This window comes from Canis lupus, chromosome 26, assembly GCF_048164855.1.
Source record: "Canis lupus baileyi chromosome 26, mCanLup2.hap1, whole genome shotgun sequence".
Classification (NCBI taxonomy): domain Eukaryota; kingdom Metazoa; phylum Chordata; class Mammalia; order Carnivora; family Canidae; genus Canis; species Canis lupus.
Genome location: NC_132863.1, coordinates 22,371,978 through 22,395,458, shown reverse-complemented (window position 1 = coordinate 22,395,458; position 23,481 = coordinate 22,371,978). Strand labels below are relative to the sequence as shown.

The following is a 23,481-nucleotide window of genomic DNA, read 5'->3' as shown; positions in this document are numbered from 1 at the left end:
TATACATTATTACAAAATGTCTTTCAATTATAAGCTTGGCTACAGGGACAGTCTAGAGATCCCTAGCACAGCACCTACCAGACTTAGGATCCAGTAACATCTTTTGACTGGTTGTAAATTCAGTAACCTAAAATGGCTATTTTGTACCTTCTGATACCACATGATTCAATTTTTTAGGAAAATAATATACCCATTCATTTTTAACAGGGTTGCTTTCTTAAAATTTATAGAACATTAATGAGATAGCTAAATTGAGAAATGCCCATTAGTGCATTAGTCATAACTTCAGAAAAATTACAAGTGTTCACTTTTCCAAGCAGATTAAAACATTTCAGCTAAGAAAAACCTGTCAGAAAAATCCACAAGACCAGAAAGTATAAAAAGAAAAACGTGGCCCAAATAAAGGAAGTTAAGATATGACACATATAAATTATAAAAGATTATTCTAAGTGTACCCTGGTATTGAACCCTAAAATCCTCACTTCATATAACCCAGTATTTTCTATGCAAGAAAACACTATCACTGCTAATGTAAAAAAAGCTTGCCCACCATAGCAACTGTTGCTACGTAGGCTTCTCTTATCTAAGGCTGAAAGACACTGGATTTGCAGAAACCAACGAAATGCCACTCCTAGCAGGATACTGTGAATTTTCACCTTAAACTTTTTTTTTAAATTTTTTATTTATTTATGATAGTCAGAGAGAGAGAGAGAGAGAGAGGCAGAGACATAGGTAGAGGGAGAAGCAGGCTCCATGCACCGGGAGCCCGACGTGGGATTCGATCCTGGGCCTCCAGGATCGTGCCCTGGGCCAAAGGCAGGCGCTAAACCACTGCGCCACCCAGGGATCCCCTCACCTTAAACTTTTAAGTGTGTCTGGTGAACAAGTAGGTCTGCTGAAATCTACCCCAGAATGTACCAAATATTTAAGAAAAATTACCAATTATCTGTAACCCAAGGTAAATATACCTTTGTTATAATGACAGCAGTTTCTTTTCCTTAACGCTGAAGGAATTTGTTTGAAAAGCTAGCTGGCCCAGATTTCTATTAAGAAACTAAATGATATATACCACTTTTGAAATTATCTTAGGAGATGAAAGACATTTAGGTGTACAAATACACTAATACTCATGGGAAACAAACGTGGCCCAGGTCATCCAATGAATTGTGATAGACCAAGGATCAACCTTTCTCATTTCTTTTTAAAAGATTTCATCTTTTGGTATGCCTGGGTGGCTCAGGTTGGGCGGCTGCCTTTAGCTCTGATGGGGGCCTGCTTCTCCTTCTGCCTGTGTCTCTGCCTCTCTCTCTGTCTCTCATGAATAAATAAATCAATCTTTTTTTTTTTAAATAAATCAATCTTTTAAAAAAAAAAGATTTCATTTTTATTTATTTTATTTATTTATTTTTTTTAAAGATTTCATTTTTAAGTAATCCCTACACCTAACGTGGGGCTCAAACTCACAACCCCAAGATCAAGAGTTGCATGCTCCACTGACTGAGCAAGCCAGATGCCCCAACCAGTTTCTCATTTTTTTAAAAAAATTTTTATTTATTTATGGTAGTCACACAGAGAGAGAGAGAGAGAGAGGCAGAGACATAGGCAGAGGGAGAAGCAGGCTCCATGCACCAGGAGCCCGATGTGGGATTCGATTCCGGGTCTCCAGGATCGCACCCTGGGCCAAAGGCAGGTGCTAAACCGCTGCGCCACCCAGGGATCCCAGTTTCTCATTTTAAATCAAATATCACAAACATTTTTATTACCTTAAAGTGTGAGAAGACCTTACCTTACTACACCTAATCCAATGCCAAGTCATATCAGTTGTCGGTTTCTAAACTTATACAAATTGACTGTATTATGTAGAAGTCGTCATACAGTTGCCAAAACAATTATCATAAACTTTTAACAGTTAACCTCTATCTCTGGGCCACTTTATACAGTAGGTAACATGCTAAGTGTCTTATATCCACTATTGCAATTTTGTGAATGCCTCCATGAGGAAAGTGAGGCACAGACAGAAAATCTGTCCAAGGTAAAATATAGAAAAAGGGCAAGGCAGGGGTGCACATGGAATATATTTCAAAAGCCATAATCTCCACTGTCTGGACCAGGATTCTAGGCCAGCTCTAAGGCTGATATTTGGTTGAGCCACTTAACCTTCATGTGGCCCAATTTCCTTTATTCTAACCCCTAAAGTCAAACACAGAATCTCAGAAGTCCTTCATACCCTGAACAGTTCTAATTTTGTAATCATTTTTCTATTCAGGTAACTAACTCAAAAAGGATTAGACTCCTTTCCTCCAACCTCTAAAGCCCTCACCAAAATTGAGAGTCCACATTGTATGACTAATAGGATACTGCTGCAGAACAAAAACAACCTTTCTTAAAAGCCAGAACTCCATTCTGCAATTATAATTCCCAAAACTGACTTGTAACCTCAAATGATTAACAACAGGGAGAAAAGACCTTACAACAACTCTAGGTTGAGGTAGGAGGTGGTAAAAGTACAGATTTCACCTGTATATAGGTGGTTATCAATTCACAAAAAATTCACATTTCCATCTCCTCTAAAAAGTTGGAATAAGTCTTTTAAGAGGCTGTCATATAAACTCATTGCTTTATTTAATCAATAAAAATTAATGAAGAAATGTCATTTATCCAGGACATTACCGGCATGGAAAAATCGCCAATTTATAGAAATCCTACCAAAATGGCTCAGGGCTCTAGAATCTACATTTTACCAAGCTAGTCATCTAGCCAATTCAAATTGCATTTAAGGACAGTAACAGGATAGTTAAATACCAAGGAAAAAAGACAGGTTCCACTCAACACAATCATTCTGTGAAGTCTCATAGGACCAAATCACTTTGCAAAATAATCCTTGCTACTTTTGTGCTCTAGAAAATCCCCCCCCCCCCAAATTCTCACCCCCTCTATTAGTTTTCTATTGTTGCTGTAACAAATTACCAGTTTCTACAGGCCAGAAATTAGGTGGCCTTGGCTAGGTCTTCTGCTTAGGGTCCTGCAAGATAAAAAAAAAAAAAAAAAATCAAAGTGTCCACCTTGTTCTGTTCCTTGTTGGAAACTCCAATGGAAATCTATTTCCAAGCTCATGTAGATTGTTGGCCGAGTTTAGTTTCTTCTGGTTGTATGACTGATACCCTTATTTCCTTGTTGGCTATCAACCAGGGCTGCCCATATGCCTTCCATGAGGTCCCTTCCAGTAACAGCAGGTTGAGTCCCTCTCATGTTTCAAATCTCTGACTTGTTCTGCCCATCTCTCTGACTCTAGCTGAAAAAAGTTCTCTACTGTTATGTCAGATTGGACCCACTAAAAAAATCCAGGATAACCTTCCTATCATAAGATACTTAAACCAAGGGAAACCTGGGTGGCTCAGTCAGTTAAGCATCTGCCTTCTACTCGGGTCATGATCCCAGAGTTCCAGGATCGAGCCCCACATGGGGTTCCTTGCTCAGCGAGAGCCCCTCACCCCTCTCATACTCTCAAATAAATAAATAAAATCTTTAAAAAAAGATACTTAAACCATAATTACATTTGCAAAGTCCCTTTTGTCACATAATGTTAACGTATTCATATTCCAGGGATTAAGGTATAGACATCTTGGGGGAGGGGGGCGGGGCAGAGTATCTACCTCAGCCAACTCCAACATCCAGAGATTCACATCTCTCCCAAATGCAAAATCCATTATAGCATCAATTCAAAATCCAAAAATCTCACATAAAGCTCATCAATTAAAAAGTCCCAAACCGGGATCCCTGGGTGGCTCAGCAGTTTGGCACCTGCCTTCAGCCCAGGGTGTGATCCTGGAGTCCCAGGATCAAGTCTCACATTGGGCTCCGTGCATGGAGCCTGCTTCTCCCTCTGCGTCTCTGCCTCTCTGTGTGTGTCTCTCATTAATAAATAAATAAAATCTTAAAAAAAAAAAAAAAAAGTCCCAAACCTCATCATTTAAATCAGGTCATAGATGAAGCTCTGGGGAATAATACATAAGTACAACCCATGGGGCACAATTCCTGAAAACAAAGTTATCTGCTCCCAAAATACAAGAGTAGGACAGGAACAGGACAATAGTTATAGACATTCCAGTTCCAATAAGAAAAATGGAAGAAAAACCAGATCTATTGGTCCAAAGCAGTTTCAAAATCTGGGCAAACTCCAATCCTTTTCAAAGTCAGCAGAAAATTCTCTGTAGCTTTCAGCTCCATTTCTCTAGGCTCTTGGTTCCACCCTGAATCACCCACTTTTTTTAATGAAAAGTAGTATACTCAACACTTGAGTTTTACCAGCCCATTTTCTGCCTAGAATTTGGGGGTCTTAATAGTCCTCTTTAACTTTCCACTGCATCTTTCAATCCAAGCTGGCATTGTTACACTTTCCCCCTCCTCCCCCCCTTTTTTAAAGCTTTTATTTACGAGAGAGAGGGAGAGAGAGAGAGAGAGAGGCAGAGACATAGGTAGAGGGAGAAGCAGGCTCCATGCAAGGAGCCTGACGTGGGACTAGATCCTGGGATCTCCAGGATCACACCCTGGGCTGAAGGTGGTGCTAAACCACTGACCCACCTGGACTGCCCACATTGTTTCTGACAGTACAAAACCCTAAAGGACTTCATACTTTACATAAATTGCACAGGGGTTCAATCCATTAGTCAAACAAATATGCCAGGCTACACCTTCAACACTTTGCTTGGAAATCTCCTTTGCTGGATAGCCAGATTCATCAGTTTTCTTTTCCACATAACCATAGGATACAATTCTAAACTTATTTGCCACTATGTAACAATGATCCTCTTTCCTCCAGTTTCCAATGCCTACTTTGTTTCCACTTGAGCCCTAAATAGCAGTCAACATCCATATTTCTACAATCTGTTTTCTATCATACTCAAAATTTTTCTGGCCTTCAACTACTTTCACATTTTTAGGTAACAGTACCCCACTCCTGGTACCAAAAATTTATAGTGGTCTACTGCTGCAGTTAACAAATTACCACAAACAGGAGTGGCTTAAAACAATAGAAATTTATTATCTCACAGTTTCTGTAGGTCACAAGTTAGGTAGGCGTGGCTAGGTCTTCTGCTTAGGGTCTCACAAGGCCAAAATCAAAGTATATTCTTGCTGGAAACTGGGGAAGAATCCACTTCCAAGTTCATTCAGGTTGTTGGTCAAATTCAGTTTCTTGTGGTTGTAGGACTGAGGTCTCCATTTCCTTGCTGGTTGTCAGCTGGGGCTGGTCTTTGTTACTAGAGGCTGCCCGTATTCCTTCTCATGCTTTCCATGTGGCCCCCGCTAGCAACAGTAAATGGAGTCCCTCTCATGATTGGAATCTCAGATTTCACCCTTCTGCTCTCTTGACTCCCAGGTGGAGAAAGTTTTCTCCTGTTAAGGCCTCACATGATTAGACTGGGCCTGCCCATGAAATGCAGAATAATCCTCCTATTTTAAGATTCTTAACCCTACTTAGATCTGCAAAGTTCCTTTTACCATGTCACATATTTACAGATTCCGGGAATTAGAGTATGGACATCTTTTTTGGGAGGGGTGGCATTCTATACAAACCCAAACCCTAACACTATGAAGGGCTTTAAACTCAGTTCCTGAAAAAAATTTCTCTTTCCTCCAAGAGTATGTGAAGTAAAGGTGTCTGTTCAGGGTAAAATCAAAGACTCATCCTGTAACAGTGGCTAGGCAACAAGAGACTAAAAATACACTATAGAAAAAATGCCACTTGTTTCATCCCCAAACAACAAGGCAATAAACCCATTTCGCAGAAATAACTCAATGTTCCCCTTAAATGTGTGCTTCTCTTCTCTATTTTATTCCATATTAAGATAACATAACTGTGCGTGTTTGTTTAAAAAAAAAAAAAAAAAGGAAAGAAAGTTGCCCCAGGGTAACCTAACTTTGTAATCAGTTGATAAATCAAGCTAAGCAAACTTCAGATCTTTTCATTCTTTCTTAAAGTCATGCGCCCTCCCCCAGTGGCACATGAAAGCTGGGTATTTCAAAGTCACAGAAGGATAAACCTGCTCAGATAAAACAGCAGGTAGTTGTTTTTTTGTTTTTTTGTTTTTTTTAAGGACAAGGAAGAAGATCGAGTTATTGGTCCTGGTCTTTCAGTCAAAGGTTCACCAAGCCAATTAATTCAACTGACTTACAACAAAACAAAAAACTGCAACAAGTACTACAAAGAAAGTGTTCTGAAGTCTTGCTTGTTAGATTCTTGACCAAAAAATTTTACCTAGAACAGAGGACGCCCAAGTATACCAGCTAGTCCCCTTCATCTATCAAACACTACCTGTCAGGAACTGTGGTAAGCAAATTATTAACTGTGTGACACAAATTATCTTATTTCCTGCTCACCATAAATGTACGATTTAGGAAATTTTGCCCCCACTTTACAGATAGGAAAACCAAGGCTTACAGAGATTAGGGCACACAGCTAAGTAGTAATGGCACTGATATTTGAGAACCCAGGCACTCTTGTTTGTTTTTTTGTTTTTTTTGTTTTACCTCTAGCCTGTATCGTCACTCCCTAAATGTAACGCAGTCTTCCAACTCCCAGAAAAATCTTCCCTTTCCAGTTTTCATGTCCTCTCCCCATGCCCCCATTCTCATTGAACTCAGCAGTGGAAAGGTAATCAAGTGTTTCCAAATTAATTTACCACCTTCTTTTCCGAACTCTTCCTTTCCTAGGATAGCAATAGTCAAGAAGCGACTTCTTCCGACCCTGACTTTGCTTTCCAAAAACAAACTACTGAAGCTCCACCCATCACCTGCCTAGACTAGGAACGTTCCAACGCTGCAAAATAACAAACAACAACAAAAACAAAAAAAACACCCAAAACAAAATAAAAGTACTCTTCCAAAAAGGTCACAAACTTAACACGTATACCGCTGGGCCAAGCTTTCATTCTGCATACTTCTCTTCCACCCAGGCTCCCAACTAACCCGTAACTCCAACTCCACCCATTCTGCCCCACTTCGTGGTCCCCTCCCCCTTTCTCCTCAGCGACCTCGCCCGGGGTTCCCCCCCCCTTGCGCCCCAGTCTGCAGGTGGGAAGCCCAGCCTGGCCCAAAGGGACCCCTAGAAGGCCCCCCTCCAGCGCTCGGCTCCGCGGAGGGTTCACTCCACCCTACCCAGCAGGCACCACTCCCCTAGGCACCCTCCCCCAGCATCCCCTTATGGCCCCACCCCTCAGGCTCCCTTCCCCCTCCCGCGACCCCCTCCTCCAAGTTGCCCCCTAGTCCCCGCCCCAGTCCAGTCCTCTCCCCCCGCAGTAAGCGGGACTCCCGAAAGCCAGTTCCCACCCTCACATCAGCCTCTGCCCCCCGAGCCTCGCTCCCCGTCCTGAAGGGTGGCCCCAGGCCTTCCCGATGGGCTGCAGGGGCCTCGGCTGGTGTGTGTTGGGGGGGGGGGGGCAGGGGAAGGCGACGGGCCGCTCGGGAGTCTGCTGGGAGCGCGAGGGGAGACCGCGCCCCGTTGTCCCATCCTGGGCCCATATCCACACCCCAACGACCTCGCCTAGCGGCTCCCACCGTACCTGTGGTGGAAGCGGCAGCGGCGGCGGCCGCGCTCCCCTCTCCTCACACAGACAATATGGCGGCGGCGGAGGAGGAGACACACGGCTCGGCCGCCAGCCGCAGGGACCAGAGCGAGGCTGCAGCCGCCGCTGCCGGAAGCGGAAACCCCCTTCCTTCCAGGAGGCGGGGCGGGACCGCTTCCGACTCCGCCCCCAGCAGAATCCGGCTGAGCGCGGCCATGCTGGGATGTGCTACTGTATGCATGCAGGTGCGGTCCCGGACGGGGGTCAGAATGGAAGAAATTCTCAGTGGAAAGCAACACAAGGAGATTTGCAATGGTTAAACGCATTTTCTTTCGGTGCCTATTAAGAACTGACGAGGCAGAGAGGACGAACCTCCCATAGGCGTACAATTGGTTTGCCCCAAGCTAAGATGGCGGTCTCTATGTTTCCCGCACTTACCCGCTGACGAGTCCCACCCGTCGACGAGCCCGGCCGGCCGCCTTAAAGCATGCGCAACCCGCCGGGGTTGTAAAGCGAAGCATTTTGGGAGTTGTAGTCTCTTGCTCGGACCCCTCGTCTAGGGTTAGGGTTCCAGCAGCACGTTTGCTCGGCGCAAACTTTGAGTTCGCGAGAAGCGAACGAAAGTTGAACCCTCGGGGTGGTGTGACGCCGGAGTCGAGGAAGTGATCCAAGCCCTGTAGAGACCGAGACCCAATTCCTGCCTCCTCCGGGAGTCCTATTTAGAACTAACCATCTAGAATAGAGTGTTTTTTTCCTTCTGTCTGCCCCCACTCCCACCCCCCTCGCCTGGCCCAGACAACCTCCCCAAAGCAACCACAGGGCACTCTCTATCTTGCAGACCCGGTCATGGCGTCCTCATGGATGAAAATCTTCCAGGGCTCTCCTTTGTGCACCAAAGATAGCCTAAGTTCTTCTCTTGACATCCAAATCTTACATAAATTGGACAGCTCACTTGCCACCCTCCACCCCCCATCCCTGTTCCTAGCCTCCTATTTTGCCCCTCCCCTTTCATATTTCTGATGCTTCTACCCAGTAAAACTGCCAGCTATTCCTGGAGCTTATCTATGTTGCCTCCTCCCCTTGCGCTGGTGGTTACTCCTGATACTCTCACCCCCTGAACTGGCTAACTTCCGTATGTCTGCTGAATTAATTCAGAGGTCTTTTCTTCTGGGGCTCTTCCCTCCCTTGAGCCTCCCCAGACGTAGGTACCATCAATTCAGCAGCCTGTCTGGTCCCTAGCCTGCCTCCTCCATCAGACTGTGAGCCCCCAGTGGACAGGGCTGAGTCTGACGATCACTGTCCTCTCCGCAGGCCCTGCTAAAAACTGGTGTGTTGCTGAGAGGAATTCAAGTGTTAGCCTCACCTCCAGTGGGGCAGAGGTGTGAGGACTGCAACAAGGGTGAGGAGGCTGGGTTATTTCGGTACCAGCTATGATCCCTGAGGTGCCTCAGAATAGCTGCCTGGCCCAGGAATGGGCCTTCCCACCCGCTTCAGTCCTCCTTTCACAGTTTGTCAGCTTACTGGCACCTCTGCTCCCAAAGAGACAATCTCCCCCCCTGTAGGATGGAGGTGCCCACAGCTGCAGCCATACAGCAATGGCCTCAAGGAGGTGGCTGTGACCTTTTTTGGGCTTCATCTGCCAGACAGGTCTGCAGCATTTGACCCCAGTGGGCTGGGAATCTATAGTAATGACTTTCTGGGTGCTTCAAGGTGAGTCAATCCTCTTCTCTGGGTCTGTTTCCCCACCTGTGGACTGAGGAAGTTAGACAAGATGATCCCAAGGTTTTCATGAAGGAAATGACTGACCTTCCACTTAACTCTTGGATCCTGTTTATTTATTTATTTATTTATTTATTTATTTATTTATTTATTTATTTATGATAGTCACACAGAGAGAGAGAGAGAGGCAGAGACACAGGCAGAGAGAGAAGCAGGCTCCATGCACCGGGAGCCCGAAGTGGGATTCGATCCCGGGTCTCCAGGATCGCGCCCTGGGCCAAAGGCAGGCGCCAAACCACTGCACCACCCAGGGATCCCTTGGATCCTGTTTAAACGTTTATTTGTTTGTTTGTTGAGCCAGCTATCCTGGCTCCTTTGTTCACATTTATTCAGTTCACAGCTATTAATCACTTGCTATGAGCCAGACACAGTGCTAAGTGCTGGGGTTGGGGTATAAGCAAGACAGACACCAATTCTTCCTGGAGCTCCCTTTCTAAAGTGAGAAACAAATAATACATGGGTAAACAAATGAATAAACAGCATAATTTCAGGTAGCAATAAATGCTTGAAAGAAAAAAGATAAGGAGCTAAAGAAAAGACTAAAGGAGGGAGCACTTTAGCTTGAGCAGTTCAGAAATTCCCTCTGAGAAGGGAGCATTGAGTACAAAGGTCCTGTGGCAGGAAAGACTTGGGTAAGTTTGAGGAAGGAGGCCAGGGTGGCTGAAGCACTGTGAGTCAAGGAGAGAAGATAGGAAATCTGGTTGGAGAGGAGGGCAGGGCCGTGCCTCACAGTGAATGTTCGTCATCTCATTTAATCCATCAGCCTAATGAAGTAGGAACTAAAAGTGTCCCATTGCACAAATGAGGAAACGGAGGTTAAGAGAGATTACGAGGGCAGCACAGGTGGCTCAGTGTTTTTTTGTTTTGTTTTGTTTTGTTTTTTGGCTCAGTGGTTTAGCGCCGCCTTCGGCCCAGGGTGTGACCCTGGAGTCCCGGGATCGAATCCCACATCAGGCTCCCTGCATGGAGCCTGCTTCTCCCTCTGCCTGTGTCTCTGCCTCTCTCTCTCTCTCTCTCTCTCTCTCATAAATAAATAAAATCTTTAAAAAAAAAAGAGAGAGAGAGAGATTACGAGACACGACCAAGGTCACATGCAGTGACACAGACCTTGCATTTCAGCTTGGGTCGTCCTCTCTGCGCCAAATCTAATGTATCAGATTTCTATTGCTGCTTAACAAAGCACCCCAAAACAGAGTAGCTTAAACCAACAATTACTTATTTGCTTATATTGGCGTGGATTGGCAGTTTGGACACGTCTCAGCTAAGGCAGTTCTCTTCTGCTGTGCATGGTCTCACTCCCACATTTGTGGTCAATGACTATGTTGGCAAGCTGGCTGGCCCTGGACGGCCTCATTTACATGTCTGCCAGTTCCCTGGGGCTTAAGTGCCTTGGTTCTCTTCTGCTGTGCATGGTCTCACTCCCACATTTGTGGTCAATGACTATGTTGGCAAGCTGGCTGGCCCTAGATGGCCTCGTTTACATGTCTGCCAGTTCCCTGGGGCTTAAGTGCCTTGGTTCTTCATGCTGCTTCTTCAGCAGCTAGCTCAGGCTTCCTCACATGATGGCCTCCAAAAGGAAGAGAACAAAAGCATCAAGGCCTCTTGAGGGCTAGGCTCAGAAGTGCTAGAGCATCATTCTCACTGCATTTTATTGAGCAAAGGCTGTCATGTGGCCAGCTCAGATTCAAGGAGAGTAGAAACCAACTCCATCTCTTGATGAGAAAAAAACATCGGAGTCATACCACACACAGAGTTGTGTGCGCCAGGATGGCCGGAACTGTTGTGGCTGTTTTTGCAAACATACCACATCATGTGCCTGGAACGGGTTAGATAAATTATCATGCAGCTAAACATGGAGCTATTAACAACAAGACCTAATATTTTTTGAGTATTTAGTATTGGTCTGACACTATGCAGGGGGCCTTATATGTTTGGGCTTTTTTTTTTTTAATTTTTATTTATTATGATAGTCACAAAGAGAGAGAGAGAGGGGCAGAGACACAGGCAGAGGGAGAAGCAGGCTCCATGCACCGGGAGCCTGACGTGGGATTCGATCCCAGGTCTCCAGGATCGCACCCTGGGCCAAAGGCAGGCGCCAAACCGCTGCGCCACCCAGGGATCCCTGTTTGGGCTTTTTTAATCCTCATAACAGCCCTGTGTGGCAACTACATTTTTATCCCGATTCAGAGATAAGGCACACTCAAGATTCAGAAAGGTTAAGTAACCTGTACAGGGTCACACAGCTAGTCAGTGGCAAAGCTGTTAAAAATAACAATAGAGACACCCGGGTGGCTCAGCAGTTGAGTATCTGCCTTTGGCTTAGGTCATGATCCCCAGATCTGGGATTAAGTCCCACATCAGGCTTCCTGCAAGGAACTGCTTCTCCCTCTGCCTATGTCTCTGCCTCTCTCTGTGTGTCTCTCATGAATAAATAAATACAATCTTAAAAAAAAAAAAAAGATGACAATATAATGTCCTGACATGGAAAGCTGACTCTGTCATACTGTTATATGACAAAAAGCAACAGATAAAACAAAAGTTTGATCAGAACATGTTTTAAGGGACGCCTGAGTGGCTCAGTGGTTGAGCATCTGCTTTCCGCTCAAGTCCCACATCAAGCTCCCTGTAGGGAGCCTGCTTATCCCTCTGCCTATGTTTCTGCCTCTCTCTGTGTGTTTCTCATGAATAAATAAATAAAATGAAAAAAAAAACACATTTTAAAGACACATTTAACAATAGATGGACTGGGACACCTGGGTGGTTCAGTGGTTTGGCACCTGCCTTCGGCCCAGGGTGTGATCCTGGAGACCTGGGATCGGGTCCCGCGTTGGGGTCCCTGCATGGAACCTGCTTCTCTCCCTTTGCCTCTCTCTCTGCCTGTGTCTCTGCCTCTCTCTCTGTATCTCTCATGAATAAATACATAAAAATCTTTAAAAAAAATGGGTAGATGTATATGGGTTATATGGTTTTAGACACAGTTCAGGAAGGATTTACCACAAACTATTAATGGAGCTTATCTCAGAAGAGAGGAAGAGGAGGGATCTTTACTTTAGACACTTCTGTCTGCGTAGTGCAAATTTTTTTTGCATGAATATTTTTGGGTAACACGACTTTTTCTTTCAATCTTCCATAAAGAAAAAGCATTTTAAAAATGTCCTTCAGGTTATCTCTCACCTCTGTCTTCGTCTACTTGGCTTTCATGTTTAGTGGTGGGGTTTTTTGCCCCTTTTTGACACTGCTCCAGCCCAGGCCCTTATCAGTTCTGGCTTGAAGTTTTGTAACTACCTAGGGGAGCCCCTTCTCTCTCCTGCTTTCATACATGGTGCACACACACTGCCACTGGAGGAAAGTTTATGAACCAATATGTTCCTTTCTTGCTCAAGAGTTTTCAGTGGTATTTCATTGCCCTCAGGGAAAGTCCAAACCCCTTGGCCTGGTGTCCACGATATTTGTAAATTTGACTCTAACTTGGTTGGATTCCAGCTCTGTCATTTACGAGTAGTATAATCTGAGACAATTTATTTGATATCTCTGAGCCCTAGTTTCCTCATCTGTTTAAAAAGAAAGAGGGGTACCTGGGTGGCTCAGTAGTTAAGCATCTGCCTTCAGTTCAGGTCATGATCCCAGGGTCCTGGGATTGAGTTCTGCATCAGGCTCCCCGCTCAGTGGGGAGTCTGTTTGTCCCTCTCTCTCTGCCTTTCCCTCCCATTAGTTCTCTCTCTCTCTCAAAAATAAGTAAAATCTCTTAGAAAAGGGATCCATTGGTGGCTCAGGGGTTGAGACTCAGCCTTCAGCTCAGGGCATGATCCTGGGGTCCGGGATCAAGTCCTGCATCAGGATCCTTGCAGGGAATCTGCTTCTCCCTCTGCTTATGTCTCTGCCTCCCTCTCCATGTCTCTCATGAATAAATAAATAAAATCTTTTTAAAAAATCATTCAGAAAGAAAGAAAGAAAGGAAAAAAGAAAGAAAGAAAGAAAGAAAGAAAGAAAGAAAGAAAGAAAGAAAGAAAGAAAAAAAAAAAGAAAGAAAAAAGAAAAGAAGAGAGGATGTAGCATGAAATTTACTATTGAGTGACTGTGTCCTGTTCTCCTCCAGCCAGGACTGGTTATACTCCTGACTCCGTTGGTATTAAGCTTGGCCCGGTGATTTGCTTTGGCTGGTGAAATATGGATGAAAGTGACAATGTGTAAGCTCCAGCCTAGGCCTTAGGAGGTCTCATGTTTTCAACATTCCTCCTGGGAGTTTCCTCCTCTACCATAAGGATGGGGATGTCATTGGTGCATTGCGTCTTTTGAAACACCATCCCAGTCTAAGTTTCTGAAGGAAAGGCTGGGTGAAGAAAGTTTTGTGTCTTGGTATTTTTGTCTTGGTATAATGGTATTTAACAAACCACTAGTTTGGTTTATTTTTTATTTTTTATTTTATTTTATTTTATTTAGTTTGTTTTTTTTTATTGTTTTTTGTTTGTTTTTAAAGGTTTTATTCACTTATTTATGAGACACCCAGAGAGAGAGAGAGGTAGAGACACAGGCAAAGGGAGAAGCAGGTTCCATGCAGGGAGCCCGACGTGGGACTGGATCCCTGGGCCGAAGGCGGTGCTAAACTGCTGAACCACCCAGGGTGCCCAGTGTTTAGTTTGTATTAAACTTTAAATTGTGTCTTTTCATTACCTCTCTCCCTTTTGAATGACAGAAAGCTAAAAGGCTAGAAGGAGTATGTTGCCTGCCTGTTTAGGGAACCTAAAGCTTCTATCCAAATCCCCAAGATCAAACAGGCTGGTGTAGAAGAGTGGAAAAAACATATAGCAGACCTGATGTGGAGCCAAGCCCCGAAGAACCCAGCCGAGACCGCCCAGACCCAAAAGACTGCAGATGAGAGAGGGAAAAAATCAATATTTGCTGCTGTAAGCCACAGACTTTGGGGGTGGTTTGTTACACAACATTATTATTCAGAAATAGCTAACTGATATACCTACTTCATAGGGCTCTTGTCAGGATTAAATGACTGAACACAGGAAAGCCCTTAAAAATATGCTGGCACACAACACAGCAAGGGTGTAATCGACACAAGTGGTTATTACTGGGGTGTAACTGTGAACAAAACAGAGTCCCCGCTTTCATGATCTCATGTTCTGTGGCGAGATATATGGCACATCAGATGGTGATGTGCTCTGTGGAGAAAGTAAGGCAGGGAAGGGAGAGAGAAGTGCTGCAGTACTGTTTCAAACAAGTGATCAATGGAAGCCTCACCAAGAACGTTGTTTTTGAGCAAACAGCTGGAAGTGAGGCCGGGAGGCACAAGGGCATATGGGGAGAAGATTGTTCCAAGCAGAGGGAACAGGATAGGCAAAGGCTGTGGAGGGGACTTGTGTCTGGTGGGTTGAATGGATGGCCAGTAGATAGCGTGGCTGAGCTGAGCAAGCAAAGGGAAGATGACCTCGGAGAGTCCCCCTGGGACTGAATCACACAGAGCCTTGTGCATCACAGTAGGGACTCTGGCTTCTGCTCCTAGTGAGGTGTTGAAGGGTTTTGACCAGAGGGAGGACAGGCCCAGCTTCATACTTCTATAGGATCTCCCTGGCAGTGAGATGTAGAATCAATGGAACAGGAGAGAGGGCTGAAGCAGGGAGACCAGGTAAGAGGCCACAGCCACAATCCAGACAGAAGATGGTGATAGTTTGAATCAAAGGTAGGCTCTGGGCTTCTTTGAAAGTGAAGCCGAGGGAAAAGGCATGCATGTCCACATTTTTAGTAGATTTACCTTTTAGAAGTGTTTTAGGGGTAGAGTAGCATTGAGAGGAAAGTAGAGAGTTCCCACACATCCCTGGCTCACACATGCACAGCTTCTTCCTTAGCAACATAAGGTGGTACATTTGTTACAATCTGTGAACTTACAGGGACACATCATCATCACCCAAAGTCCAAGGTTTATATTAAGGTTCATTCTTAGTATTGTACATTCTATGGCTTGTGACATAAGTATAATGACATGTATCCATGATTGTAGCATTGTCCAGAATTGTTACATTGCCTTAGAATCCTCTACCTATTCATCCCTCTCTCCTCTCCAGTCCCTGGCAACCACTGGTCCTTTTACTGTTTATATTGTCTTGCTCTTTCCAGAAAGTTACATAGTTGGAATCATAAAGCATGTGGCCTTTTTTAGATTGGCTTCTTTCACTCAATCATATGTGCTTAAGGTTTTTCCATGTCTTTTCATGGTTTGACAACTTATTTCTTTCAGCACTGAATAATACCCAATTGTCTGGAAGTACTACAGTTTATTTACTTATTCACTTACCGAAGGATATTTTGGTTGCTTCCAAGTTTTGGCAATAATGAATAAAGCTGCTATAAACATTTTTTAAAAAGTGAGAAAGAAAGTAAATAAAGCCAAAAGGACAGGTTGGGATGGAGTTTTGAGATAGAAAGGAATTGATGGTGATTCCAGGGCTTTGGGTCAGAGGAATTAGAAGAAGGAATTTGCCACCAACTGAGATGAAGAAGGCTCTAGGAGAACTTTTTCAGGTAGGGAAAGGAGGGAAGAATTAGCAGCTCCATTTGAGGCTTGTTCAATTTGAGGCACCCATCAGACCTCCAAGTGGAAATGCCTAGTTAGAAGTTGCATGCCTGAATCTGAGCCCAGGAGAGGAGTCCAGGCTGGAGATGTAATTTTGACAGTTGTTACGGACTGAATTGTGCCTCCCCAAAATTTATTTGTTGAAGCCCTAACCCCCAATGTACTGTATTTGGAGACAAAGCCTTTAGGGAGGTAATTAAGGTTAAATGAGGCCATCAGGGTGGAGCCTAATCCAGTAGGACTGGTATCCTTGTAAGGAGAGGGAGAAACCTCAGAGCACATTCTCTCTGTCTCTGTCTCTGTCTCTGTCTCTGTCTCTCTCTGTCTCTGAGTGTGCAGAGGAAAGGCCATAGGAAGACACAAGGAGAAGGCAGCCAGCCAGCAAGAGAGTTCTCACCAGAAACCAAACCTACTGGCACCTTGATCTTCCAGAACTGGGAGAAATCAAAAATAAACTTCTGTTGTTAAGCCACTCAGTCTGTGGTATCTTGTTCTGGTGGCCCAAGTAGACTAACACAGAAGTCCTCATTGTAGAAATGATTTTTATTATTTTTTAAAGATTTTATTTATTTATCCATGAGAGACACACACACACACACACAGAGGCAGAGACATAGGCAGAGGGAGAAGTAGGCTCTCTGTAGGAGCCCGATGTGGGACATGATCCCAGGACCCCAAGATCACGCCCTGAGTCAAAGGCAGACGCTCAGTCACTGAGCCACCCAGGCGTCCCTAGAAATGGTTTTTAAAGCCATAAAACTGGGTAAGATCTCCAAAGAAGGGCAGCCCGGGTGGCTCAGCGGTTTAGCGCCGCCTTCAGCCCTGGGTGTGATCCTGGAGACCGGGGATCAAGTCCCACATCAGGCTCCCCGCATTGGAGCCTGCTTCTCCCTCTGCCTGTGTCTCTGCCTCTCTCTCTCTGTCTGTGTCTGTCATGAACAAATACATAAAATCTTAAAAAAAAAAAAAAAAAGATCTCCAAAGAAGTGAACACAGAGAAGAGGATGGAGGACTGAGCCTCAGGGCATCTAACATTAAGGGGAAAGGAACCAACAAAGGAGCTTCAGAGGGAGCAGCCAGGGATATACAATCTGAGAGCCAAGTCAGGAAAACATTCCAAGGCGGGGAGAATTGATGGCCTGTCTTAAATGCTGCTGAGGAAACAAGGAAGACAACAACTGAGAGCTGATTTAGCAGAGTGGAGGTCATTGTTACTTAGACAGGAAAGAGTTTAGGTAGAATGGTGGGAGCCCAATGGAGTGGGATTAAGAGAGAGCAGAGGAGACAGAAAGACAGAAAGAAAGGAAGGAAGGGAGGGGAATCTTTTTTTTTTTTTTTTTAAGATTTTATGTTTAAGTAATCTCTACACCCAACGTGGGACTCAAATTCAAATTCACAACCCCAAGATCAAGAGTTGCATGCTTTACCAACTGAGTCAGCCAGGTGCCCCAGAAACCTCTTTTTAAGAGTAGAAAGTCAACTAGTAAATGTAGGAGAACAGGAATTAGAAAATCACCATCTGGCAACTCCCCTAGAATAATTATTTCAGGAGACAGTCATTAAGGAATGTCACAATCATGGGTTCAAGTTTGACAAGGAGCAAGATATTTCCACAGTCCTAGTCTCTGCTCACAAGATACTTATTAATTACAAAGGGTAAAATAGTAACTTTATAGTGGAGAAACCCAGTAGACACCACATCAATCAAGTGCTCACAGTAAATGTCACTAGTAATGGCATAAGTCAACATCAAGTGCCTCCGGATACGATGCACCGAGGGGGACACAGCGTCTCTTCAGTGGTATTTCTGCCAAAAATGCTTAACGGGATCATGAGGAAACATTAGACGAGCCAAGCTGAGGGACTTTTTTACTGAATGATTGGCTTGTACTCTTCAAAAATGTTGAGGTCATGGGGTGCTTGGGTGGCTCAGTCAGTTAAGCATCCGACTCTTGGTTTTGGCTCAGGTCATGATCTCAGGGTCGTGAGATGGAGCCCTGCATTGCTAGGCTCTGCACTCAGTGGGAAGTCTGCTTGAGATTCTTTCCCTCCCCTCCTACCCCCTCTGGTCCTCTCCCTGCTCACTTTCTCTCTCAAAATAAATAAATGAAATCTTTGAGAAAAAATGTTGAGGTCATGAAAGACACACTGAGAAGCAGCTCTGGACTAAGGAGTCCAGAGAGACACACGAACTAAATGCAATGTGAGATTTGGGACCAGGAAAAAATGTTTTCACTTACTATAAAAGCTATCAGTAGGACAATCGGGGAAATTGGAATAACATTACAGATGAAAAAAAAAAAAAAAAAAAAAAAAACATTACAGATGAGATGTTAGTATTACACCAATGTAAAAATTCCTTGACTTTGGTTATTGTAAGAGAATGTCCTTTCTTTTAGGAATATACACCGATTTTTAGGAATAACAGGAATCATTTCTGCAACTTACTGTAAAAGAATTCAGGAGGAAAGGAGAAAGGAGAGAGAATGATAAAGCAAAAATGGTAAAATCTGGGTGATTGGTATTTTAGCATTCTTTGTAGTATTTTTATACCTTTTCTGTAATGGAAGGAGGGCAAGTAGAGACACTGAGGTGGTGGGTACAGACAACTTTGTGAGGTGTTTTGCTGTAGGACTGAGGATGGGGTGGTAGGTGGAGAACAAAGTGAGTTTGAGAGAAGTTCTTGAAAAGCAGAAGTGGGGAACCCGGGTGGCGCAGCAGTTTAGCGCCTGCCTTTGGCCCAGGTCGCGATCCTGGAGACCCGGGATCGAATCCCACGTCGGGCTCCTGGTGCATGGAGCCTGCTTCTCCCTCTGCCTATGTCTCTGCCTCTCTCTCTCTCTCTCTCTCTCTGACTATCATAAATTAAAAAAAAAAAAAAAGCAGCAGAAGTGTTAGCATGTTTGTAAGTGAATGAGAATGATTGAGTAGATCACAAATAATGATGGCACAAGAGAGAAAAGACTGGGATCCAGACACAGGAGAGGGTTGGGTCATGGCTTGGAGCACAGATGGTTTGTCCATGGTCACAGAAAAGAAGGCAAAGTACTGGGGGACCAGTGAGGGTAGTGGATGCTCGTGGAAGTATTTTCTGATGCTATAATTTTCCCTATGCGTTAGGAAGAAAGGGCCTCAGCTGAGCGTGAGAATAGGGGAGAAGGTGAAGGACGTTTGAGATGAGAAGGGATTGTCTGGGGAGACAGAGTGACCAAGGGAACCACTGATTGTCAGGCAGCATTGGAAGACTCCACGGAGGCTAGCCATCATGTAAGTACAGTGAGACCAGTGCCTGCAGCAGCTTCCACGCTACATTCTCCAGCCACATTCCACTGCAGGGGAATAAACACAGAGGGATAGAGAGTTGGCATTAACCAGTGGGCATTCAGCCAGAGTGGGGCAAGGGCACCTCGGGGAGGGAAGGGGGTGCAGTGTGTGGGAGTGATGGTGCCCATGCATTTAACTGGCAAGGAGGGAAGAGAGGACATGAGGGAAAAGATGGTAGGCTCCATAGATCAGAGGTCCCAGTGGGACTGAAGGACTGCAGGAGTTGGGGTACCAGAGAGTGTGAGCTGGAAAGTTAGGAGGCAATTGTCATCCAGCTGGCTGCTCGAAATTGAGATATTGGAATGGGTGCAGGTAATGAACAAATGTAACAGGCTGACTGCCCTGGACCACCATGGCAGAAAGGCGACATGTCAGTGTCCCCAGCCAACAGGCAGCCATTGAGCCTTCAAATTACCACAGGCCTGGCCAACATCTGACTGCAACAAAGCCAGAGCTGCTCAGCTCTTCTGCTCCCAAATTCCTGACTCACAACAGCAAGGGAAAAAATAGTTGTGTGAAGCCACTAAATATTGGAGTGATTCGTGTGGCAGCAATAGCAGCCAGAGTTGCCAGTTCCCCTGGGGTTTAACAGCCCATGAAGTCCTCATGCCCTAAGGCTTGGGTTTTCTGGAAAGCAGTAACTTCTCCACCTCTCCCATTTGGTAGCAAGGTTCAGAGAGATTTAGTGACTTGCCTATGCTTGCACAGCTAGGCAGTGTGGCTCAGAGCTTGTTCTGTCACTAGCCGTAGACGCTGTCCGCAGTGCAGAGCACAGTGTCTGGCACGTGTAGGCTCATACTCAACATGAACTGTGCCTGGGATTCCCTCTGCCTTCCATTCCCCCCTCGCCCTGGGTTCCCCTCAGGTTGTCTTGGATATCTTAGTCTGCTTGGTGGAGGAGATGAGCCATTCCCTCTCCTGTGAGTGGCCATTCCTGCCTGCAGTCTGCCATTCAGCAGGCTTTCCCAATCACCTCTTCTGGGGCAGACACCTCCAGGTTCTCAGGACACAGCAGGAAACAAGTCAGTGACCCTGGTGGGGTGGAGCTCAATCAAGTGGGGAGAAGATAATTAGACCAATCTATCATTGCAAACTGGGATTATTGCCAGGGAAGATGAGAGGGCCAGGTAGTGTGGCATGGAAAGGAAAACCTGTCTTGGTGGAGGAAGGGAGGAAGGGAGAAAAAGTTTGCTCAGTGAAGGCAAGGATGGGGCTGTGTATGGGTTGACCAAGGAGGAGGAAGAGCATGGGCACAGGTCCTAGGATAGGAACATGGCAGATGCATTAAAGGCACGTGGAGGAGGCCAATGTGGCCTGAACACAAGGCAGGTGGGAAAGTGCAATGAGATGAGAGAGGTGGGTCCTGGGCACTATGTAGAAGCTTTTAGCTCAAGAACAATAGGGAGCCATTGAAGGTTTAAACAATGGAGCATGATTTTACATTTATAAAAGATCTCCTTAGCTGCTGGACCGGGAGCGAGGAGGAGGGAGACAGGAGGTGATTATGGCATAGACTTGGGTGACAGCAGTAGGAGAGATGGAGAAGAATGGATCAACCTGGGATCTGTTTTGCAGCTGGAGTCCAGCGCAGGGAAACTGAGGCAGCATTTCTGAGCACAGCACCCCCCAGCCGTCCTGGCCTACGGATGACTTTCAGACACTTCTGCCCTGTGAGTGTCACATGAGGGTAGATGGATTGAGGAATGGCAAGTGATCCCTGCCCTTTGCCTAGTGACCTGTGAATCTCAAAATGGGCTTTGAAGGAGCCTAGGGGACCTTACGGGGCAATGGAGTGTGTCCTTTCCTTAAAGGACTGTCCCATCACCCATCCCCCTGTTTAGCATTGGGTATGCCACCTCCCCTCTATGAGCCAGTTTCCACACTGGTAACATGGAAAGGGACAGTACCTCCTGCACTTTGGTGACCCATTTTACAGATGAGACCACTGAGTGTCAGAGAGGGGGGAGTGTCTGCCTCAGGATCGCACGTGACACAACCAACTTTGGAACCCAGGCCAGAACCTGTGCTCTTGACCCCTCTACTCCCCTCTATGGCTCTCCACCCTTTCCTGGGGCCTTCAGGCCTGGAGATGCTCAGTTCACCCAACATGGTCTTTCCAGGAGGCCTAGGAAATCCAGGGCTGGATGCTGGGTGGTTGGGAGCACTGGTTTGGATTCAATTTCCAGCTCCATCCAGGGGACTTATTCTGTCTGAACCTCAGTCTTCCCCTCTGTGAAGTGGGGTAGCCATACACATTGTGTAGCACCTGGCAGGAGAACCGTGCAGATGTACTGATTCTTGGATAAGTTGCTTAGGCAGCATGATGCCTTTTTTCTCTCTCTTTTTTTTTAAAGATTTTATTTATTCATGAGAGACACAGAGAGAGAGAAGCAGAGACATAAGCAGGCTCCCCACAAGAAGCCTGATGTGGACTCGATCCTGGGACTTCGGGATCACATCCTGAGCCAAAGGCAGGTGCTCAATCGCTGAGCCACCCAGGTGTCCCAGCAGGATGCCTTTTGAGGGGCCATCACTCCTGACCCCGTGACTGTCCTGCAGAGGAACCCTGGGCTGACCCCTGTGGGAGCTAGTTTTCCTCTTAGCAGTTGCAATGCTTTCCTTTTCTCAAATGGCATTCATAAATGACATAACCTACGGACACACATAATTTTAAATAAATCATACCCTGATTGTAATATAAAAGAAAATAAAAAGAAAATATTTTAGAATAAATTAATAGGTAAATATTCAGGCACAATACATTAAAAAAAATCACATGGCTGAGGATGGAATCTCCTTGATTCTGGGGGCTGAATCAGGAGCTCTGGCAACTCAAATACCAAGACTGCATGACAGTCCAAAATGTTTCATAGTTCTAGGTAAAGTTCGGAACCAAAACAACCTGGCCTATTCCCAATGTATGTGGAGGTCGCTTTCCTGGCAGATTCACTGTGTATTAAAGCCAAGCAAATACTCGCTGTGCTTAAAAAGGCAAAATTCAAAAAAAAAAAAGGCAAAATTCTTCTTTTTAAGATTTTATTTATTTATTCATGAGAGACACAGAGAGAGAGGCAGAGACAGGCAGAGGGAGAAGCAGGCTCCATGCAGGGAGCTCGATGTGGGACTTGATCCCCGGACTCCAGGATCCCACCCTGGGCTGAAGGCAGACGATGCTCAACTGGTGAGCCACCCACACGTCCTCCAAAAAGGCAAAATTCTAAAGACAATAAAAAGACCAGTGGTTGCCAAGGATTTGGGGGGAGGAGATGAGGGATGAGTAGATGGAGCAACAGGCATGTTTAGGACAGTGAAACACTTCCGTATGATACCGTAGTGATGCATACAGGATGTTATGCATTGTCACAGCCTACAGAAGAGTATGACATAAAGAGTGAACTCTAATATAAACTGTGGACTTGGGACCCCTGGGTAGTCCAGCAGTTGAACGTCGTCTGCCTTTAGCCCGGGGCATGATCCTGGATCCCGGGATCGAGTCCCACATCGGGCTCCCTGCATGGAGCCTGCTTCTCCCTCTGCCTGTGTCTCTGCCTCTCTCTGTGTGTCTCTTGTGAACAAATAAATAAAATCTTTTAAAAAAATAAAAATAAACTGTGGAGTTCAGCTAATAATAATGCATTGAGAGACGCCTGGGTGGCTCAGTTCGCTGAGCATCTGACTCTTGGTTTTGGCTCGGGTCATGATCTCAGGGTCATGAGATCGAGCTCTGAGTTGGGCTCTGTGCTCAGCAAGGAGTCTGCTGGGGATTCTCTCTCTCCCTCTTCCCAGTCCTCCCCCCGTCCACCCTGCTCACAATCACTCTCTTTCTCTCTCTAAAAAATAAATAAATAAAATCTTTTAAAAAATAATGCATTAATATTGGTTCATCAGTTATAATGAATGTATCACACTAATGTAAAGTGTTAATCACAGGAGAAGCTGTGCATGTTGGGGAGAATTAGTATAAGGGTACTGTGTAATTTCTGTACAGTTTTTCTGCAAACCTAAAACTGCCCTAAAAAGATTAAGTCTAGGGGCATCTGGGTGGCTCAGTGGTTGAGCATCTTCCTTTGGCTCAGGTCATGATCCCAGTGTTCTGGGATCGAGTCCCCACATCAGGCTCCTTGCAGGGAGCCTGCTTCTCCCTCTGCCTATGTCTCTGCCTCTCTCTCTCTCTGTGTCTCTCATGAATAAATAAATAAAATCTTTAAAAAATTAAGTTTATTAAAAATAAACTAA

The 23,481-nt window shown here is 45.3% G+C and overlaps 1 protein-coding gene and 1 long non-coding RNA gene across 4 annotated transcripts in view; one reads left to right on the top strand and one right to left on the bottom strand.

Annotated features, from left to right (window-relative positions):
• CSNK2A1 (casein kinase 2 alpha 1) overlaps positions 1–7,727 on the bottom strand; it is a 57,960-nt gene extending 50,233 nt beyond the window's left edge. Inside the window, exons 1-2 of one of the 3 annotated variants that reach the window (XM_072800429.1) lie at positions 7,560–7,708; positions 5,050–5,304 (exon numbers count right to left, since the gene is read on the bottom strand). The gene's annotated coding sequence lies outside the window, so the exon portion shown is untranslated. Of the gene's footprint in view, positions 1–2,967; positions 3,023–5,049; positions 5,305–7,559 lie in introns of all 3 variants that reach the window. The other 2 variants (XM_072800430.1, XM_072800428.1) reach the window with 2 other exon arrangements.
• Positions 7,728–14,808: 7,081 nt separating this feature from the next.
• On the top strand, positions 14,809–22,217 carry LOC140618244 (uncharacterized). The gene is made up of 5 exons (XR_012018457.1): positions 14,809–14,976; positions 18,321–18,424; positions 19,042–19,188; positions 20,821–20,915; positions 21,600–22,217. It is a non-coding gene; the product is annotated as an uncharacterized lncRNA (long non-coding RNA).
• Positions 22,218–23,481: the final 1,264 nt, after the last annotated feature.